This window comes from Camelus dromedarius, chromosome X (genome assembly GCF_036321535.1).
Source record: "Camelus dromedarius isolate mCamDro1 chromosome X, mCamDro1.pat, whole genome shotgun sequence".
Lineage (NCBI taxonomy): Eukaryota > Metazoa > Chordata > Mammalia > Artiodactyla > Camelidae > Camelus > Camelus dromedarius.
In genome coordinates this window covers 53786688-53808963 of record NC_087472.1, presented here as the reverse complement: position 1 = coordinate 53808963, position 22276 = coordinate 53786688, and the positions used below count along the sequence as shown (strand labels likewise).

The 22276-nt window shown below is 34.9% G+C and overlaps 1 pseudogene; it reads right to left on the bottom strand.

The window, feature by feature from the left end:
• Positions 1-7896: 7896 nt before the first annotated feature.
• Positions 7897-22276, bottom strand: part of LOC105102006 (ubiquitin carboxyl-terminal hydrolase 44-like) — a 131644-nt pseudogene continuing 117264 nt past the window's right edge.

Here is a 22276-nt window from a genome sequence, read left to right as displayed (position 1 = left end):
ACAATATTGATTCTTCCAATCAAGGACCAAGGAATATCTTTCCATTTTTTAAAGTCTTCTTTCATTTCCTTCATCAATGGTTTATAGTTTTCTGTGTATAATTCTTTCACCTCCTTGGTTAGATTTATTCTTAGATATTTTATTAATTTGGGTGCTATTTTAAAGGGGATTGTTTCTTTGCTTTCTTTATCTGTTGATTCATCATTACTGTAAGGAAATGCAACTGATTTTTGAATGTTAATCTTGTAACGTGCTACCTTACTGAATTCTTCGATCAGATCTAGTAGTTTATGTGTGGACCTTTTAGGGGTTTCTGTATATTGTAACATGTCATCAGAATTTAGTGACACTTTTACCTTTTTTTTTCCAATTTGGATCCCTTTTATTTCTCTCTCTTGCCTGATTGCTGTGGCTAGGACTTCAAAGACTATGTTGAATAGGAGTGGTGATAGTGGGGAGCTTTTTCTTGTCCCAGATTTTAGTGGGAAGCTTTTGAGTTATTCACCTTGAGTACTATGCTGGCTGTAGGTTTGTCATATATAGCTTTTATTATGTTGAGATATATTCCCTCCATACTCACTTTGATGAGAGTTTTGATCATAAATGGGTGTTGAATTTTATCAAATGCTTCTTCTGCATCTATTGAGATGATCATGTGGTTTTTGTCTTTTCTCTTGTTGATGTGATGTATCACATTGATTGATTCGTGTATGTTGAACCGCCCTTGTGTCCCTAGGATTAACCCCACTTGGTCATGATGTATAATCTATTTTATGTGCTGTTGGATTCTATTTACTAATATTTTGGTAAGGATTTTTGCATCTATGTTTATCAATGGTTTTGGACTATAAGTCTCTTTTTTTGGTATTGTCTTTGACTGGTTTTGGTATCAGGGTGATGGTGGCTTCATAGAATGAGTTTGGGAGTATTCCCTCCTTTTTAATCTTCTGGAAGAGTTGAGAAGGACTGGTATGAGTTCTTCTTTGTATGTTTGGTAGAATTTGTTGTTGAAGCCCTCCGGTCCTGGACTTTTATTTGGAGGGAAGTATTTTATTGCTAATTCAATTTCATTTCTAGTGATTGGTTTGTTGAAGTGGTCAGTTTCTTCCTGATTCAGTCTTGTTGGACTGTATGTTTCCAGAAACTTGGCCATCTCCTCCAGGTTATCCATTTTGGTTCCATAATTTTTTTTGTAATATTCTCAAATGATATTCTGTATTTCTATATTATTTGTTGTAATTTCTCCATTTTCCTTTTTTATTTTGCTTATTTGTGCTCTCTGCTTCTTTGTGAGTTTGGCCAGAGGTTTGTCGATTTTTTTTACTTTTTCAAAAAACCAGCTTTTGGTTTGATTGATATTTTTCTATGGTTTTTTAATCTGTATTTTATTTATTTCCTCCTTAATCTTTATTATTTCCTGCATTCTGCTGCCTTTTGGGGTTTCTTATTCTTCTTTTTCTAATTTTTTTAGCTGGTGTGGTAAATTGTTTATTTGAGATTGTTCTTCTGTTTTGAGGAAGGCGTTTATCGCTATAAACTTCCCTCTTAGCGCTGCCTCTGCTGTGTCCCATAAATTTTGTGTGGTTGTGTTTTCATTTTCATTTGTCTCAAGGTATTTTTTATTTTCAACTTTGTTTTCATCATTAACCCACTGGTTTTTAAAAGCATGTTGTTTAATCTCTTGCTTTCATTCATTATTCATTATTCATTATACACTGTTTTCAAACCATTTTTTCCTCCTTGTTTTAAAGTTTCTCTCTTCATTATATCTTTTTTATTTGTTCTATTTTCGATTACCTTTTTAATTTCTACTTTCTAAGCATTTGTATAATTTTAATTTTTATATTGATTTCAACATTGACCCATTGCTTTTTATAAAGTATGTGGTTTAATCTCCATGCTTTCCTATTTTTGTCCTTTGTTTCTCTGTACTCGGTTTCTAGTCATGGCATTGTGGTCAGTAAAGATGCTGGAGGTAATTTCTATCTTCTTAAATTTCTTGAGGCTTCTTTTGTGCCAAGGTATATGATCAATCATAGAAAATGTTCCATGTGCACTTGAAAAGAATGTATATGCTATTTGGGGGTTGTAATGCTCTGAAAATATCCACCAAATCTCATTTTTATATTGTATCATTTAATTTCTCTGTTGCCTTATTTATTTAATGTCTGGAAGATCTGTCTAGTGATGTAAATGCAGTGTTAAAATCCCCGACAATGATTGTATTCCCACAAACTTCCCCATTTATCTCTGTTAGTAATGTTTTATGTACTTAGGTGCTCCTATATTTTGTGCATATATATTAATGTGTGTAATATCTTCATATTGTATTACTCCTTAATCATTATAAAATTTCCTTTTTTGTCTTTCTTTATGGCCTTTGTTTTAAAGTCTATTTTGTCTGAAATCAGTACTGTAACACCTACTTTTTTGGCTTTTCCATTTGCATAGAATATTCTTTTGCATCATTTCAGTATCAACTTATATATGTCCTTCTCCCTAAAGTGGGTCTCTTGTAAGCAGCATATTGATGGTTCTTGTTTCATTATCTAGTCTGCCACTCTATGTCTTTTGATTGGAGCATTTAGTCCATTATCACTTACAGTAAATAATGATTGATGTGTATTTATTGCCATTTTGTAATTATTTTTGCAGTTGATTTGGTATTTCCTCTTTGTTCCTTTCTTCTTCCTTTTGTATTTTGGTAATTTTCCTTTGTATTATCATGGATTTTATTTAGTTTTTGTGAACCCCTTGTAAGTTTTTGGCTTGTGATTACCCTTTTTTGTAAGTCTTTTAACCCATTACTATAACTGTTTATATTAAACTGATAGCAATGTAACCTCAAACCCTTCCTGAGAACAAATATTAAAAAAAAAAAAAAAGAAAAAAGATACTCTATATTTTCTTGCTTCCCTCTCCCACGCTTAATGATTTAAATATTATCTTTTACAATATTGTGTTAATTTTATTTGTAATTCATGGTAGTTATCACCTTTCCAATTATGAGTTTCTTATATATGTATCATCTTGCTTCTTTTCTATTTAGAGTAGACCTCTCAATATTTCTTTTAGCATGGGTTTATTGTTGCTAAACTCTTCGTTTTTGCTTGCCTGTGAAATTCTTTATGTCTCCTTCTATCCTAAAGGATAACCTTGTTGTGTAAAGTACTCTAGTCTGCATCTTTTTTTCATCTAAGACTTTGAATATATCTTGCCCCTTCCTTCTGTTCTGTAGTGTTTGTGTAGAGAAATCAGCTGAGATCCTTATGGGCGTTCCCTTATAACTCACTCTTTGCTTTTCTCTTGCTGCCTTTAGGATCATTTCTTTATCCTTGACTCTGGCCATCTTGATTATGATATGTCTTGGTGTGGGTCTATTTGGGTTCTTCCTGTTTGGGAACCTCTGAGCTTCCTGTACTTAGATACCTGATTCCTTCTTTAAATTTGGGAAATTTTCAGTCATGATTTCTTCAAATACTTTTTCAATTCCCTTTGATCTTTCTTCCCCTTCTGGAACCTCTTTTATACATAAACTGGCATGCTTTATATTATTCCGTAGGTCCTTTATGTTGTTTTCATTGTTTTTTTGTTTGTTTTTCTCCCAGGTGTTCTGATTGGGTGCTTTCTGTTGTCCTGTCTTCGAGGTCACTTATTCTTTCCTCTGCATCATCTTGTCTGCTTTGTACAGTCTTTAGATCAGCTGTCATCTCAACAAATGAGTTTACCATTTCTACTTGGCTCTTCTTTAAAGCTTCAATTTCATTTTTGACATATTTTATATCTCTAAACACTATGTCTTTTTGTTCCTTCAGTACTTTGATCACTCCTTTTTTGAAATCTTGATCTAGTAGGCCATCAATGTCTGCTTCATTGATCTTTCTTTCAGGTGATTTCTCTTGCTTTTTTAATTGAGATTGGTTCCTCTGCTCCTTCATCTTGCTTATATCTCTCTGGCACTGTGGCTTATGGAGTATCAGTTATCTAATGTGGTCCTTAATGATTTTATGTATTTATCTATCTAAAGCTTATGCAGGAATCAAACCAAAAGAAAAAGAGAGTGAGAATTTTAAAAGAATAGAGAAAAAATTTTTGAAAGCAATATATAATCAATAATAGAAGAGCAAGTTGAAGCAGAATAGCAATTGGATTCAGATGTCTTTTAAAAACCTTAAAAAAGGAGAATCTAACAGAAAAAAAAAATTGAAACCTGTGCATAATGAATAACAGGAGATCAAAACCAAAAGAAAAAATAAAATTGAAATGAGGTGGGTTTTTATAAATATTAACAATCAAAATATTTTAAAAGAAAAATTTTAAAGGGATTAAAACTGGAACCATATACAATTGTTTAAAAATTAAAAAATAAAAGGTAATTTAAAAATAGAATAGATTAAAAAAAAAGTGGGGGATGTGTTCTCATGGAGACTGTGCTCTCTTAATGATTTTATCAAGTGGATCTGTCTTCACCATGTTTCGTGAACTCAGCTTGCTGCTTCCAGTGGACCTCCATTGGCTCCCCTTGTCTGTGCTGCTCCCAGTGCCTGTTGGCAAGCCAATCGCGCCCCCTCCCAACACTGCCGTCAGGTGCTGTGCTCTTACACGTTGTCAGGCAGGTCACTCCCCCTCTTGATGCCATGGTCAGTTGCTATGTTTGCACAATTTAGGTGGGCAGTGCTGCACTCCTGTCAGGAAGGAAGGTGGCCACCTGCCCTTTCCCAGTGCTGGTCGCTCCCCTGCTCTCTGCAGCTGTCTGCTCCACCTTGCGTCTGTGCTCCATAGGGGGGCTCGGACAAGACAGCGGAGCAGCCCTGCAACTTCTCTATGCTAAAACAGCTCCTTGTTTGTCTTGGCAGCCCCAGTTCTCTGAGGTACCAGGGCAGAGAGATTCTATCTGCCTTGGGCTGTAAACAAGTCTCCGTCTGGGCTTTGAGGCTGCTAAGCCCTTAGGTATGAATTCAGGTTTTGACCCTGCCCCCACCTGGTAGCTAAGCGCTGGAGTTTATGGCAGCTTTGACTGAGCCCCGCCTCTCTTCTCCCAAAAGCCTTCGGTGGGTTTTCAGAGATGGGTGTATGGCATCCTTCCCCCCAGGGTACATCAGCCGTGTTGTTTTATGGAGGACCCAGGTTGTTTTGCCCTATGTACCCACTCATCCACAGCATGCAGCACCCTGCAGTCTCCTGGGGTTGCCTCAGTGCAGCTACCCCAGTACTCTGCCCGGCTCTACCTGTCCCATCCCCTACCTGCCACTTTGCCTCCAGGGCTGGGAGTTGCAGAGACCGTCTGTGCCTCATTGAACTTAGTTCTGTCGGTTTAGGGCTTCTCTACAGATCTGAGCCTTGGAGGTTCCCCCTCCTTCCCACTGATCTCTGCTGGAGAAGGGGAGATTCAGTGAATGAGTACTATTCCTCCTTTGCTGCTCCCTCCCCACTGGACCGGTCTGCACTGTTTTGCTTTTTCAGCTTTCTTTTTTCCTTTTCTCCTAGCAGATTCGAGGTGTCTTTGTCTTTTGAAAAGGACAATATTCTGTCAGAATTCAGCAGTTGCTCTTGTTGGCTGGGTGGGTCCGAGGATGTGAGTTTTGGTGTATTTGTGGGAGAGGGTGAACTATGAGTGTCCTTCTACTCCACCATCTTGGCTACCTGTTTTTTTTTTTTTTATTCTCTAGTTTGTTGTATTTTTTAGATTCAACATATAAGTGATATTATACAGTGTTTCTCTTTTACTATTTGACTTGTTTCACTTAGCATAATCTCTAAATTTTCTTCATGATGTTACAAATGGCAAAATTTCATTCTTTTTTATGGCTGAGTAGCATTCTGTTGTATAGTTACCACAACATTTTTTTCTTGACCACATAAATCTTTAATGAAATATGATTATGTTAACAGTTGATGTAGCAACTTGCATAAGTATTTAATAAGTGAATTACTTTAAAATTTAGTCATTTATTATTCATGTTGTATTTTTGGTATGAATGATTTGTCTGTTCAGGATAAATTCTCATTGCACTTCATGATCTGCTGTCCAAGATAACTTGTTCTCTATAATTTAAGGAAATTTTGCTAATAGATGTCCTTTTCAAGATTATACTTATAAGTGATCACTAGCAGAAGACAGCATTCTACAGGATATTATCTTTCATTAAGATTTCAATATGCAAGCAAAGTCACTTGAGAAAAAAGAGATAAGTGATCTCCCAGTAGTTAACACGGAGCTAAGATCTTATATAGCTCATTTACAAAGGTTAGTGGATTCTCTTTCTGAATAAAATTAAGTTAGTGCAGCAGGAATTTAAATAGATCTAATAAGATTATTAGGGAAGAACAAAGAATATTTCAAACTATATATTTTTGGAGGGGGAGTGGTAATTAGGTTTATTTATGTATTTATTTAAACAGAGGTACTAGGTATTGAACCCTGGACCTCGTGCATGCTAAGCATGCACTCTAACACTTAGCTATACCCTCCCCCTTCAAACTATATTTTTAATAATATGCAAATTTAATTTTTAATTTAAAAATTCAGGGCCCAGTGTTTGAGTATCTGAGGGGTGCTTACTATTCGCATAATCCTAGCAAGAATAATTAATCCAGGCTTTAGTTATTTAGAAAAATGTGATGCTGAACATTTTGCTCAGTTGCCAATTTTGAAAAAGTATGTTCTCAGTCTTATGCAATTTTTTCTTTCAAGACTAGTTTTTATACCTTTAAACTAAAAACCTCAAAATAAGATATGGTACAAGGCTTTAAGAGATCTAATGTTAAATATATAAAATAAATGCATATCCAAGTTGAGCTGCACTTGTATTACATCATAATATACTATTTGCTAAATTCAATTTTTTAAATATATGACTGCTTTATTAGAATCTTGATAAACCTGTTTGTTGCCAGACAAATCATCATTACAAGTCTCAACCATCATTTTCATGTTCATAGTACTGAAGTCATTTAAACATGCTGTTTATAAAGCTGTCATTTTCATTTGTATACAGTTTGACTATGCCAAATAAAGAACAATTACTAAAACTTAATACATTTCTGAAAAAAATGAAGTTCCATTAACCAAAGTAATGTCTATTCTGAGCCCTGTAACACAGAAAACCTCAGGAATATTAATGAGTGTGATTGATGAGTATTTAGGTGATACATTGCTATTTTACTTTGTAGTAGTTTAACTCCCTTCAGGGGGTAAACATGATTTCAACATACAAAATTCCTGAAAGAAATGCTTTTTATTTATTTATTAATTTTTTGGTACGACTATTATTGAATAAATTCTAATTTTCCATCTGATAAGAATTTATATAGAAAGCAGCTACAAAAGATAAATATGAATGTATAAAATGATGCCATCTGAACTTCTTCAGTAGAAGATTGCACAAATTCATAATCTAAATTAATTAAGACATCAAAATATAAAAGAGGTAACACTAGTTTGAGGTAAATGCTAAAAGTTTAAAACTGTCTACTACTTGAAAAAAGTTTAGTTACTTGCTGTCACTGGTGTGTATATATATATATATATATATAAGAACTTTGTCTCTGTAAAAAAGCGATTTGTTGTAGTTAGATACAAAATGTGTAAACAAAATATGCACTGATTAATAAGTAAAAATAAAAACAATGAAGCTCATAAATGTTAAGTCAAACCTTTTTAAAAGATATATATATATATATATACACACACACACACACACAAATTATAAGAAGAAAGCCCCATTGTCTTTGGATCAACTAGGGATTTCATTAAAAGTGGGATCAGCTTCTTCATTGGAATGCTAGCTACACATATGAGTAATGGAGGCAAGAGTTTAGAACGTCCATCCCCAGTAACTTGCTGAGTATAAGACAAGATATAAGCTTGGGCCTTGCATACTTCATCCCCAGCGTACATGTTTAGCTTGGAATCATTGCATTATACCCAGAACCCTCCTTTAGAATTATAACAGCAAGCAGTGTAGTGTCCTGAGACAAATTCTTTCCCATGGTGCATTACTACTGCAGATAAGTCATAGATAAAACATTCTGGTCTGAGGAATTCTCAGGGACTCCCTGCAGCAATAGGGCTCCATGCTTAAGATTTCTTCAAAGCCAATATGAAAACTAATCTTCTCTCAGTTATTACATCCTGACCACCATAATTGTTTGAGATGTAGTCTGAGAACCTGAGGTAGGTAGCAAACGGTAAGCTGGTTGGGGGCTTCTGTGAGTACAACTGGTTTTCTGGAAAATGTTCTACATTTTGAATTATACTGGTTACATTCATAGATTTTTTTCCCTCCTAAGCTTCAGTTTCTGTGAATTTGGCCAACATTTCAGTAACCAGACATGGCTGGGAATCAGTATCTTTTCCACTGCATTGGTGTCTTTCTGGAAATTCTTAATTTTTTTTCTAGTTAAACAATGATTTTATTGCTTGAGTACATACAAATTTATACAACCAGGGCAGAAGCTGTGGATGATTCATATCTCTAAGTGGGAGGAGGGGGACTCATTTTCCACTGCATTTGTATCTTTCTGGAAATTCTAGTGGCAAGTCCCAGAAAGGTTCTATGGTATTTGATTTGTTGTCACATGCAAGACATGTAACTTGACTAAGAAGTTGTCCATAAAAATGTTATTCACAACATTCAGAACCTATTTGATAAGTTTCCTTTGAGAAGTGGGATAAGAGCTAGTAATCTGTTACCATTTGTCTCTAGTTCATGTTATATTTTATCCAAAAGTTCACAAAGAAATTTCTGAGCATCTTGTTGGGCATAACCACAAAAAGCAGGAATTAGTCTCCATACTGAGTGTAGCATAGCAAATGGTGAGACCAAGGTCCACTTTGCAGACCACATGACTTGGAACAAAGTATGCAGTTCATGACAGAGAAATGTACTGTGAACTTGGCTCCCTTGGCTAAATAAGTTCCATCTTTATACTCTTTGATGCTCCACCACTTCATACTGATGGTAAACTTGGATGTCTGGAGTGAACAGAGCCTGTTTCTTTTTCTTGGTATTCATTCATTTGATATACTGTATCTGTGACTGGAGGATGCTTATAAGTTGAGCTTGTTTTATCGTTAGCTATCACAGCCAGCCATTGGCTCAGATCATGTTTTTTAAAAAGTTGTCAAAAATAAGTAAATGACTCAACACTTGAAGAACAGAATTCATATAGTATTTCCCAAATTTCTCAATCCTGTTACACCGGAAGTTACTATTGGCCTTTGTTTAATGGAGAAGTCACTGGTTTTTTTTAAAATCTTACATATTCTGAGGTAGATACTACTTTATCTTTTGCTGATGGTGCTGAGATTTATACTGGTACTTGAATAGGAACTATTTCTATTGTGGTGGACTGAGCTACACCTTGCAAACGTAAACTCTTTCTAGGAGGCATATTTTTCAATTCTGCTTTAACTTAATGCTCTAATACTTGCCATTTTTTCTTCACTTCTCTTTTTGCTGCTTTTTTTTTCCTTCCTGAAATTGTTCTTCTTGCCCTTTTCTTCCAACAGGTGACTGTTCAAACCAAGTTCAAAAGATTTTTACCCATCAGTATCCTTCTCCTGTGACAGAGCAGTATACATTTGCCTCTTATTTTGGAACAGAGATAGAGTGCCATCATGTAAGAAATATGAATCATCACATGTACCCATAGACCATAAAACCCTTCAACTATGAGTGGTGCAGTGATAATTTTGACTTTTGATTACACTTACTGCAGATACATTATCATTAGAAAATAATCATCACAATGGTAACAAAAAACATACATCTCATTCACCTCCAATGCAACAGGATGAATATTCTTGAAAATGCTTCAGTGCTTGTTCATCAATATATCTTCCACATGAGAACAGCTAAGGCAAGCCCAAATTGATTCAGTTGTATTACAGTCCACACAATGCCATTTCTGAGGGTTGAAGATGGAACGGTCTGGAGCAAGCCTCAACTGCTCAATGTGTTTGCACTTATCCATTGTTAGTATTTATTTAGTCTAGCTGAGAAACACATAATCCAAACAAGTCTCTGTCCACAACACTTGAAACATCTGAAAACTACTGCATCCTCAAAATTAGTCCTTCCCTAAATCGGCCTTTTGACTGATAAGAAGTCAGTCTCCTTACATTCTCCCAAAATTCAGTCACATCTCACCTCTAAATCAGGACAGATGTTTATCCCTAAATAGAAAGCCTTCCAATTTTCACTCTTGCAAATCACTAAAATCCACAAATTCTTTATCCGTTCATCTATTGATGGACACTTACATTGCTTTCATATCTTGGCAATTGTAAAAAGTAATTGCTATGAACATTGGGGTGCATGTATCTTTTCAAATTAGTGTTTTTATTTTCTTCAGATATACCCAGGAGGGGAATTTCTGGGTCATATGGTAGTTCTATTTTGTTTTTTGAGAAACCCTCATACTGATTTCCACAGTGGCTGCACCAATTTACATTCCCATCCACAATATGCAAGAGTTCCATCCTCTTCAACATTTGTTATTTGTGTTGTTTTTGATGATACCCATTCTGACAGATATGAGGTGGTATCTCATTGTGGTTTTGACTTACATTCCCCTGATGATTAGTGATGATGAGCATCTTTTCATGTGCCTGTTGGCGATCTGCAAGCCTTCTATGGAAAAATGTCTATTCAAGTCTTCTTCCCATTTTTAAATATATTTGTTTATTTTTTTATGTCGAGTTGTATGAGCTGTTTATATATTTTGGATACTAACTCCTTACCAGTAATATCATTTGCAAATATTTTCTCCCACTCAGTAGGTTGTCTTTTCATCTTGTGAATGGTTTACTTTGTTGTGCAAAATCTGTTAACTTTAATTAGGCCCTGTTTGTTTACCTTTGCTTTTATTTCATTTTAGGAGACAGATCAAAAAATATTTCTATTATTTATATCATAGAATGTTCTGCCTATATTTTCCTCTAAGAATGAGTTTTATGGTTTCTGATTGTGTCTCAATTCTTAAGACTGTGATGTAATTTTTAAGTTAGATTGTAACCAAACTGTTTAAAGAAAGGTTATTTTTAAAAGAAGAGTAGTGGTCTGCACAGATTCTAGAAAAAATGGAGAACTTTATCTTGAAGTTAATTGTTTATCTTTGTAGAAAGAGGGTACCCTGAGCAGCTGACAAAGTGTGTCAAAAATAAACATAAGTGAATCAGGCTATTATAGGATTATAAAGCCATTTTAGGATCCTTTATCCCTTACAGACTCTGTGTTAGCAAGCAAACTTTTGAAGGTAATATAGTTTCTAATGAAGCCTTTTCAAAATGAAATTAAATTATCTAGGCCTTCTTGGAAGGTATTTTCTCATTATAAATGAAAAAGTTAGCTTCCTGATTTATAATGCAATCTCTTGTTAGTTAGTGTACATGACATGCTCTAACTCTTATCTACTGTGTGTCAATAGATCTAACCAAGTCTGAAACCACAAAATCTAGCTCTTTATGATCTTACCACAAGAATACATTTTAAACACCTTAGCATGTCATATAAAATTCTTTATAATTTGGTTCTAACCAATCTTTTTAGCTTCATTTCCTGCTATTACCTGGGACTGCTAACTCTACATAAGTGGAATTATTCATAATTCTTCAAATTACATGTATTACCACACTTACATATTGTTTAAGTTACCTCTTGTGTGCCACTTCAAATCCTCTCAAATTTCTTCCTTCAGCCTCTGCTGCAGTGATCATTTCCACTCAGGCTTCAACAAGCTTTTTTCAGGTGTATCCTGATAGTGCACACCTTGGCCCATACCATGTACTTCTCATTTGAAAGGCTTCTTTGACATAGTGCAAGATGGCTTTGGGAAACTGCTTGGTAATCATAGATGTGTAATCTAGAAATGAGGATGAGTTAACTTATAAAGTCACCCTTGACAAATGAGAGGCAGAACAATGGATAAATGCTTCTTACTTTTGAATCCAGAATGGAAATTTTTACAAGACTCATTTCATAAGGATCCTCAGATGTACTATGGGATCAAGCATTTGGTTACCAATAGTGATAGCCAGTAAATCCTTTATTAACTCTTCCTTCTTTTCTATGTCACATCCCCTGTCCCTCATTCTTACACCCTGAGATCATTTCCCAAATAAACTAACCAAATAAAAACTTCATACTCTGTTTGAGGTTGGGGGACACAGGTTAAGGCAAATGCTTTTTCATTTCTTTATCTCTTCTCTGGACTATCTTCCGTCTTCTCACTTCTCTGCCTGGAAAACACTCATTCATCATTTAGGAATTACACAAAATTTCTCTCCCCTCTAAGATTTTCCTAGAATTTCTAGACAGATTTAGTGGCTGTTTATTGTGCCATGAAGTTTTGTTCAAATATCTATTATGAGGCTTTTCACATTGCATTTTAATGATTAAATTATCTTTCTCCCCCACTAAATCATGACATCTTTAAAGACAAGGACCATGTAGTCTTCATCTCTGATCATTGACTCATTTATTTATTGCTTCCTCAATTTCAAGGGCAATATATATAACAGGCAAAGTGTTAAGCATTAGTGATATAATTTTTAAATTTTTTTTATTGATTTATAATCATTTTACAATGTTGCATCAAATTCCAGTGTAGAGCACAGTTTTTCAATTGTACATGAACATATATATATTCATTGTCACATTCCTTTCTCTGTGAGCTACCATAAGTACTTGGATATTATTCCCCATGCTATACAGTATAATCTTGTTTATCTATACTACAATTTTGAAATCCAAGTCTATCTCTTCCCACCCCCAGCCCCCTTGGTAACCACAAGTCTCTATTCTATGTCTATGAGTCAATTTCTGTTTTGTATTTATGCTTTTTTTATATATATATTCCACATATGAGTGATCTCATATGGTATTTTTCTTTCTCTTTCTGGCTTACTTCACTTAGAATGACATTCTCCAGGAGCATCCATGTTGCTGCAAATGGTGTTATGTTGTTGGTTTTTATGGCTGAGTAGTATTCCATTGTGTAAATATACCAGTTCTTCTTTATCCCGTCATCCATTCATGGATATTTAGGCTGTCTCCATGTCTTAGCTATTGTAAATAGTGCTACTATGAACATTGGGATGCAGGTGTCATCCTAAAGTAGGGTTCTTCTGGATATATGCCCAGAAGCGGGATTCCTGAGTCATAAGGTAAGTCTATTCCTAGTCATTTGAGGAATATCCATACTGTTTTCCACAGTGGCTGCACCAAACTGCATTCCCACCAGCAGTGTAGGAGGGTTCCCCTTTCTCCACAGCCTCTCCAGCATTTGTCATTTGTGGATTTTTGAATGATGGGCATTCTGGCTGGTGTGACGTGATACCTGATTGCAGTTTTGATTTGCATTTCTCTGATAATTAGTGATACTGAGCATTTTTTCATGTGTGCCTATTGATCATTTGTATTTCTTCCTTGGAGAATTGCTTGTTTAGGTCTTTTGCCCATTTTTGGGTTGGGTTGTTTGGTTGTTACTTATTAAGTCGTATGAGCTGCTTATATATTCTGGAGATCAAGCCTTTGTCGGTTTCATTTGCAAAAATTTTCTCCCATTCCATAGCTTTTCTTTTTGTTTTATTTATGGTTTCCTTTGCTGTGCAGAAGCTTGTAAGTTTCATTAGGTCCCATTTCTTTATTCTAGCTTTTATTTCTATTGCTTGAGCAGAGTGTTCTAGGAGAACATTTTTGAGATGTATGTAAGATAATGTTTTGCCTATATTTTCTTCTAGGAGATTTATTGTATCTTGTCTTATATTTAAGTCTTTGATCCATTTTGAGTTAATTTTTGTGTATAGTGTAAGGGAGTGTTCAAGCTTCACTAATTTACATGCTGCTGTCAGTTTTTCCAGCACCATTTTCTGAAGAGACTGTCTTTATTCCATTGTATATTCTTGCCTCCTTTATCGAAGATTAGTTGACCAAAAGTTTGTAGGTTCATTTCTGGGCTCTCTATTCTGTTCCATTGTTCTATATGTCTGTTTCTGTACCAATACCATGCTGTCTTGATGACTGTAGCTCTATATTATTGTCTGAAGTTTGGGAGAGTTATTTCTCCAGCCTTTTTCTTTCTTTTCAGAAATGCTTTGGCAATTCTAGGTCTTTGATGGTTCCATATAAATTTTATTATGATTTGTTCTAGTTCTGTGAAATATGTCCTGGGTAATTTGATAGGGATTGTATTAAATCTGTAGATTGCCTTGGGCAGAGTGACTGTTTTTAACAATCTTGATTCTTCCAATCCAAGAGCATGGGATATCTTTCCATTTTTTAAAGTCTTCTTTAATTTCCTTCATCAATGGTTTATAGTTTTCTGTGTATAATTTTTTCACCTCCTTGGTTAGATTTATTCCTAGGTATTTTATTACTTTGGGTGCTATTTTAAAGGGGATTGTTTCTTTACTTTCATTTTATGTTGATTCATCATTAGTGTAAGGAAATGCAACTGATTTTTGAACGTCAATCTTGTAACCTGCTACCTTGCTGAATTCTTCAATCAGCTCTAGTAGTTTTTGTGTGGACCTTTTAGGGTTTTCTACATATAGTATCATGTCATTGGCATATAGTGACACTTTCACCTCTTTTTTTCCAATTTGGATCCCTTTTATTTCTCTCTGTTGCCTGATTGCTGTGGCTAGGACTTCCAAGACTATGTTGAATAGGAGTGGTGACAGTGGGCAGCCTCGTCTTGTCCCAGATTTTAGTAAGAATCTTTTGAGTTTTTCACCATTGAGTACTATGCTGGCTCTAAGGTTGTCCTATATAGCTTTTATCATGTTGAGATATGTCACCTCTATTTGCACTTTGGTAAGTTTTTATCTTAAATGGGTGTTGAATTTTATCAAATGCTTTTTCTGCATCAATTGAGATGATCATGTGGTTTTTGTCCTTTCTCTTGTTGATGTGATATATTACATTGATTGATTTGCATATGTTGAACCACCCTTGTATCCCTGCAATGAACCCCACTTGATCATGATGTATAATCTTTTTTATGTGTTATTGGATTCTATTTGCTAATATTTTGGTGAGGATTTTGGCATCTATGTTCATCAGTGATATTGATCTGTAATTGTGTTTTTTGGTATTGTCTTTGACTGGTTTTGGTATCAGGGTGATGGTGGCTTCATAGATTGCGTTTGGGAGTATTCCCTCCTTTTCAATCTTCTGGAAGAGTTTGAGAAGGACTGGTATGAGTTCTTCTTTGTATGTTTGCTAGAATTGCCCCGTGGAGCCGTCTGGTCCTAGACTTTTATTTGTAGGGAGGTTTTTTATTGCTATTTCGATTTCATTTCTATTGATTGGTTTGTTCAAGTGGCCAGTTTCTTCTTGATTCAGTCTTGGTGGACAGTATGTTTCCAGAAACTTGTTCATATCCTCTAGGTTAACCAGTTTGTTTCCACATAGTTTTTCATAATATTCTTATATGATCTGTATTTCTATTTTATTTGTTGTAATTTCTCCATTTTCCTTTCTTATTTTGCTAATTTGTGCTCTCTCTTTTTACTTCTTTTTGAGTTTGGCCAGAGGTTTGTGGATTTTATTTACTTTTTCAAAATGCCAGCTTTTGGTTTGAGTTGAATTTTTCTATGGTCTTTTTAAATCTCTATTTTATTTATTTCCTCCCAAATCTTTATAATTTCCTTCCTTCTGCTGCCTTTTTTTGATTTCTTATGCTTCTTTTTCTAGTTCTTTTAGTTGGTGGGTTAAATTGTTTCTTTGAGATTGTTCTTCTTTTTTGAGGAAGGCGTGTATCACTCTAAACTTCCCTCTTAGCACTGCCTTTGCTGTGTCCCATAAATTTTGTGTGGTTGTGCTTTCATTTTCATTTGTCTCAAGGTACTTTTTAATTTCAGCTTTGATTTCCTCATTGAGCCATTTTTCTTAAATAGCATATTTTTTAATCTCCATGCTTTCCTTTTTTTCTCCTTTGTTTCTATGTTGTTGATTTCTAGTTTCATGGCATTGTGGTCAGTAAGACATTTGAGATAATTTCTATCTTCTTAAAATTATTGAGCTATCTTTTGTGCCCAAGTTCACGATCAAGCCTAGAAAATAATCAATGTGCAGTTGAAAAAAATGTATACCCTATTTTTGTGGTGTGTACTGCTCTGATAATATCCACCAAATCTAATTTTTCTATTGTATTATTGAATTTCTCTGTTGCTTTATTTATTTTCTGTCTGGAAGATCTGTCTAGTGATGTTAATGAGGTGTCAAAATCTCCAAGTATGATTATATTCCCATCAATATCCCCCTTTATCTGTGTTAGTAACTGTTTTATGTACTTCGATGCTCCTATATTGGGTGCATATGTATTAACGTGTGTAATATCCTCATCTTGTATCACTTCTTTAGTCATTATAAAATGTCCTTCTTTATCTTTCTCTATGGCCTTTGTTTTAAAGTCTATTTTGTCTGAAATCAGTACTGGAACACCTGCTATTTTGACTTTTCCATTTGCATTGAATATCCTTTTGTATCCTTTCACTCTCAATCTATGTGTCCTTCTCCCTAAAGTGGGTCTCTTGTATGCAGCATATTGAAGGTTCTTGGTTTATTATCTAGTCTGCCACTCTATGTCTTTTGACTGGTGCATTTAGTCCATTAACCATTACAGTAATTACCATTTTTTTACTTTTTTATACCTTAACCTATTCTGTCCCTTTTTTTCTCTCTTACTGCTTTCCTTTATTTATTTTTTTAATTTTCTTGTAGTTGTATGCTTTAATTTCCTTCTCATTTCCTTTTGTGTGTATTCTACAGGTATTTTCTTTGTGGTTACTATTGAGATTGAAGAAAATATCTTGTATCAACATTGTCTTTTAAACTGGTAATAACTTAAATCTCATAAGAATCTTTATTCCTTTATGGTTCTACCCCCAACATTTTGTTATTAATTCCCAAATTATATCTTTACATATTGAACACACATTAACAAAGATTTATAGTTTCTAAATGTTCTTTGTCATTTAAATTATGTCTACCAAAATTTTAATGGTAAAGGTTAGTATATTTGTTCATGTATTTACCTTTTCTGAAGAAACTTACATTTTGTATGCCTTTGAATTGCTGTGACTGTATTTTTGTTAACTTGAGGATGCCCTAAAACATTTCTTATAGAGTGAGTATAGTGGTAATGAACTCCTTTAGATTTTACTTGCCTGGTAAAGTCTTATTTCTTCATTTCTGAAGAACAGTTTTGCTGAATTCTCCATTGGCAGTTTTTTCTTTCATTATTTCAAATATATTATTTTATTACATTTTGTCCTGGAATTTTATGCATAGAAACATGCCAATTATCTTACAGAAGCATCTTTGTATATGATGAATAGTTTTTCTTTTGCTGCTTTCAAGATTCTATTTGTCTTTGAATTTTTATAACTTGTTTATCATTTGTATCAGTGCATTTCTTTTTGGATTTATTCTAGTTGGTGTTTTTTAAGCTTCTTGAAACTATATGTTTATTTATTTCCTCAGATTTCAGAAGCTTTCCACCATTATTCCTTCAAATAAATTCTCTTCCCCTGTATCCTTTCTTTTTCTGGGATACCAATAATGTATATATTGTTGTGTTTCATAATATACTTAATATCCATAGGGCTGCTTTGATTTTAACTATTATTTTCTTTCTCTTGGTTTTTGACTTTGTTTTTTTTTTGCTTCTCTGATTTGAAAATTTCACAGCTTGTATTCATGTTTGCTCAGTCTTCCTTCTGCCTGATCAAGTCTACTGTTGAGCAATTCTAATGTAATTTTAACCTCAGTTTTTGTATTTTTCAGCTCCAGAAATTCTGCTTCATTCTTTTTTTTTTATTTTTCAGTTTTATTAGGCAGGATTGTTATAATTTGATTGCACATATACAATATATTGCATGTAAATACATATATGTATATAATATAATGCACATTTTAACAAATTTACATATATATATGTAAATATATATATATATATACGGCTCATTGTTTCTAAGAACATTTAGAGCTTTAGCTTTTTAAACTTACATAGTTATCAAGGGAATAAAGTCAATCACAAAATAAGAGTTAATTTAAAAAGATACATACTATCTGCTATTAACAGCAACATTATTTATAATTGCCAAGTTATGGAAGTATCCTAAGTACACATCAATAGATGAATGGGTAAAGAAGATACAGTATATATGTGCAATAGAATACAACTCATCCATAAGAAAGAAGGATATTTTGCCATTTGTGGCTCTTCATGTACTTTTCTTTTTCACTTCAAAAATCAGAATTTTATAACTGGCATAAAAATTTCCATTGCATCAAAAACAACAAAATACCTAGAAATAAACTTAACAAAGCAAGTTACCTATACTCTGAAAACTAAAACATTGATGAAGGAAATTGAAGATGATACAAAGGATTGGAAAGATATCTTGTGCTACTGAATTGGAAGAATCCACATTATCAAAATGGCCATACTAGCCAAAGCAATCTATAGATCCAATGCAATCCCTGTCAAAATACAACATTTCTCACAGAACTAGAACAAACAATACCAAAATTTATGGAGCCATAAAAGACCCCAAACTGCCAAAGCAATCTTCTGTAGATCTTTTCTTGCTTTCTTTTTGTTCTCTTTTGTTATGGTTTGATGACTAGAGAAGGTCCTTTAACATTTGTCGTAAAGGTAGTTTGGTGGTGCTGAATTCTTTTAGCTTTTGTTTACCTATGAAGCTTTTGATTTCTCCATCAAATCTTAATGAGAGCCTTGCTCAATAGATTATTCTTGGATGTAAGTTTTTTCCTTTTTGTCACTTTAAATATATCATGCCTCTCCCTTCTGACCAGTAGAGTTTCTGCTTAAAAATCCGCTGATAACCTTATGGGAGTTCCCTTGTATGTTATTTGTTGCTTTTCTCTTGCTAATTTTAATATTTTCACCTTATCCTTAACTGTTGTCAATTTGATGACTATGTGCCTTGGTATGGTCCTCTTTGGGTTGATCCTGTGTGGAACTCTCTACACTTCCTGGACTTGGGTGATTGTTTCCTTTTCCAAGTTGGGGAAGTTTTTGGTTATTATCTCTCCAAAAATTTTCTCAGGTCCCTTCTCTCTCTTCCCTTTCTGGGACCTCTATAATGCAAATATTATTGTGCTTCATGTTGCCCCAGAGTTCTCTTATCCTCATTTCTTTCCATTCTTTTTTCTTTTTTCTCTTCTACAGTAGTGATTTCCACTAATCTGTCTTCTAGCTCACTAACCCATTCTTCTGCCTCATTTATTCTATTGCTGGTTCCTACTAGTGTGTTATTCATTTCACTGATTTTATTCTTCAACTCTGTTTGGGTATTCTTTATATTTCCCAACTCTTTGCTAAAAACTTTGCTTTGTGCATCTATACTCCACTTGAGGTCTCTGAACATCTTTGCCATAATTACTTTAAATTTTTTCTCAGATAAATTTCCTATGTCTTCATCACTTATTTCTTCTGGGATTTTTATCTCATTCCTTGGCCTGGGAGATATTCCTCTGCTGCCTTATATTGTCTATCTTTCTATTTGTATTTTTTGATAGGTTATTACTTTCTGGACCTTGGAGAAGCAGCCCTCTGTGGAAGATGTCCTATGCATCCCAGCAGTACACTCTTGTCATCCAAGGGCCAGGGTCCATCTGGTCCCAGTATAGAGTCTGGCCTATGTTTGTGGATTCCTTCCACAGGTTTTGGGATTGCTGTTTACTTATTTCTGGTATCTGCCCTCTGGTGGATGAGGCTGGACTAGAGGCTTATGCAGGTTTCCTGGCAGGAGGAGGTGGTGCCTGCCCACTGCTGGATGAAACTTGGTCCTGGGCCTCTCATGGGTAGGGCTGTGTCTAGAGGCCTTTGTGTCTTAGGAAGTCTGCTGATGTATGGGGCTGTGTTCCCACCCTGTATGTTGTTTAGCCTGAGGCTAATCAAGATCCAATGAAGATGCCAGCCACCAGGAAAGCTCATGTAGATGAGCACTTTTGGAATGTCTGGCACCAGCTATTATGTCCCCTGAGTAAGCTACTGTCATCCCCCACATCCCCAGGAGACTCTCCAAAACCAGGGGGCAGGTCTGGCCCAAGTTCCTAGGAAATCACTGCCTCTGCCCTTGGACCTAGAACACATGCGATTCTGTGTATACTTCCCAAGAAAGTGAAGTCTGTGTTTCCCCTAGTCCCATGGGGCTCCTGGAGCTAAGCCCTACTGGTTTTCAAAACCAGATGTCCTTGGGTCTCTTCCTTCTCCCAATGCCAGAACCTCAGGCTGAGGAGTTTGATATGGGGCTTAGAGCTCTCACTCCTATGGGAGGGCATCTGTGACTTAATTATTCTTCAGCTTGTGAGTCGCCCATCTGGGGAGTATGGGGCCCAATTATATTGTGAGCTTGCCCCTCCTATTTTTCGACTGTGGTTCTCTATGCTTCCAGCTGAAAATATTTTTTGCTATGTTCCAGTCTTTTTTTCAATGGTTGTTTAGCAGTCAGTTGTGGTTTTGTTGTAGTCATGAAGAGAGATGAGCTTGTGGTCCTACTACTCCACCATCTTGCCCAGAAATCCTCCTGTTTCACCTTTTTTATAGTTTTTTAAATTTATATTTTCATTTTATTTATGAGTCATTTCCCTAAATTAATTTAGTTGTCTAGCTGTGTTATCTTTTAGTTAATTTATCATTTTTGGGATAGTTATCTTAAATACTTTGCCAGGCAGCTAATAGATCTATATTTCTTCAGGCCAATTTCTGGAATTTTACATCATTCCTTTGGGCTGTGTTTCTGCATTTCTTTATATATCCTGTAATTTTTTTCACCCTGTAATAGTTTTGTAGGGATGTAGGTATTTGTAAAACAACCACTTCTCCTAGCCTTTGAGTACTGGCTTTGTTTGGGAAAAGATATTTGCCAATCAGGTTGGGTGGCACTTGTAGGACCTCTTAAACCTTTTCTAATGTCTTGCTTCTCCTGGCATCTGCCTATAGAAATGCAGTTCTAATGTGCTTGTTATTAATGGCTTCCAAACTCTGGCACTGTCCCTTCAGTACTCTGAATCAGATGAGACAGAAACCAAACCCTTAGACAACCTCCAGACAAGACTGAGTGTTGTACACATGGTCTACTCTTTTTTATTTCTTCTGAAGGAATGATCCCCAGTATGAGAGATTTCTTTGTTCTGTGCTCTATTGCATAGGTGGATGGAAACAATTGGGCATGTCACATGCTGTGAATTTTTCTACCTCTTTTGCTGGAATGCCTTCTTGGTTTTACAATGGTCTGGGTGGTGTAGTTTCTCAACTGGCCTCTGGAGTTTGCACAGAGATATTATGGTTTGTTAGATGTTAACTCAGTGTCTCTGTAGGGAAGGAGGGCCTGTAGCTTTCTGGTAGTTCTTCTTGCTGATGTCTCCCAATTATTTTTAAGTGTCACAAGCCAGCTTGCCAATACCTTAATCTGATTTTGGGTATATACTTCCAGGCTTAGTTACTTATTAAAATGTGGTGGTGGTTATATCCAGAATGACTCATTAAGATTTGATATCATTATCTGGCTCTTAAAGTTAGAAAAAGTTTGTGGGTCAGATTTAGGTGGACAGAAGAAAGTTTTGGATTAACACATCTTGCATTTAAGGATACCATCAAGATGTCTAGGAGTCAAGTAAAAATATGGCACAGGTGCTCATGGGTTAGATTGGGAGGATGATACATTTTTGAGCTTTATTAAGAATTTACTGAATACTATACTATACTATTGGCATACTATATTCCTTTGAAGTAGGCCCCAAAAGGTTATGCTCAAAGTCATAGCCAATAAGTGATAGAGTTGGTGATAAACCTTAGGTTATATTGATGCCCCAAACTCTGATTTTTTAAAAAGGTAACATACAGTAAATTACACATATGATAAATGCACATTTTGCTAATTTTCAATACGTGTATACATCCTTGAAGCCATCACCACAATTATGGTAATGAACATATCATTTACCCTCAGAGATTCCTTATACCCTTTGTAATTCTTTTTTTTTCTTGCCCTTCTCTGCCTCCCCATTCCTAGTCAACCAATGTTCTGTTTTGTTCTCCATAATTTAGTTTGTATTTTATAGAGTTTTATATAAAATAAATAATATGGAATTTTATAGCTTATTTAAACATAATTATTTTGAGACCCATCCTTGTGGTAGTGTATATCCATAGCTTATTTCTTTTTACTGCTAGATATACCACAATTTTTAAAATACATTCACATATTGGTGAACATTTGGATTGTTCCCAA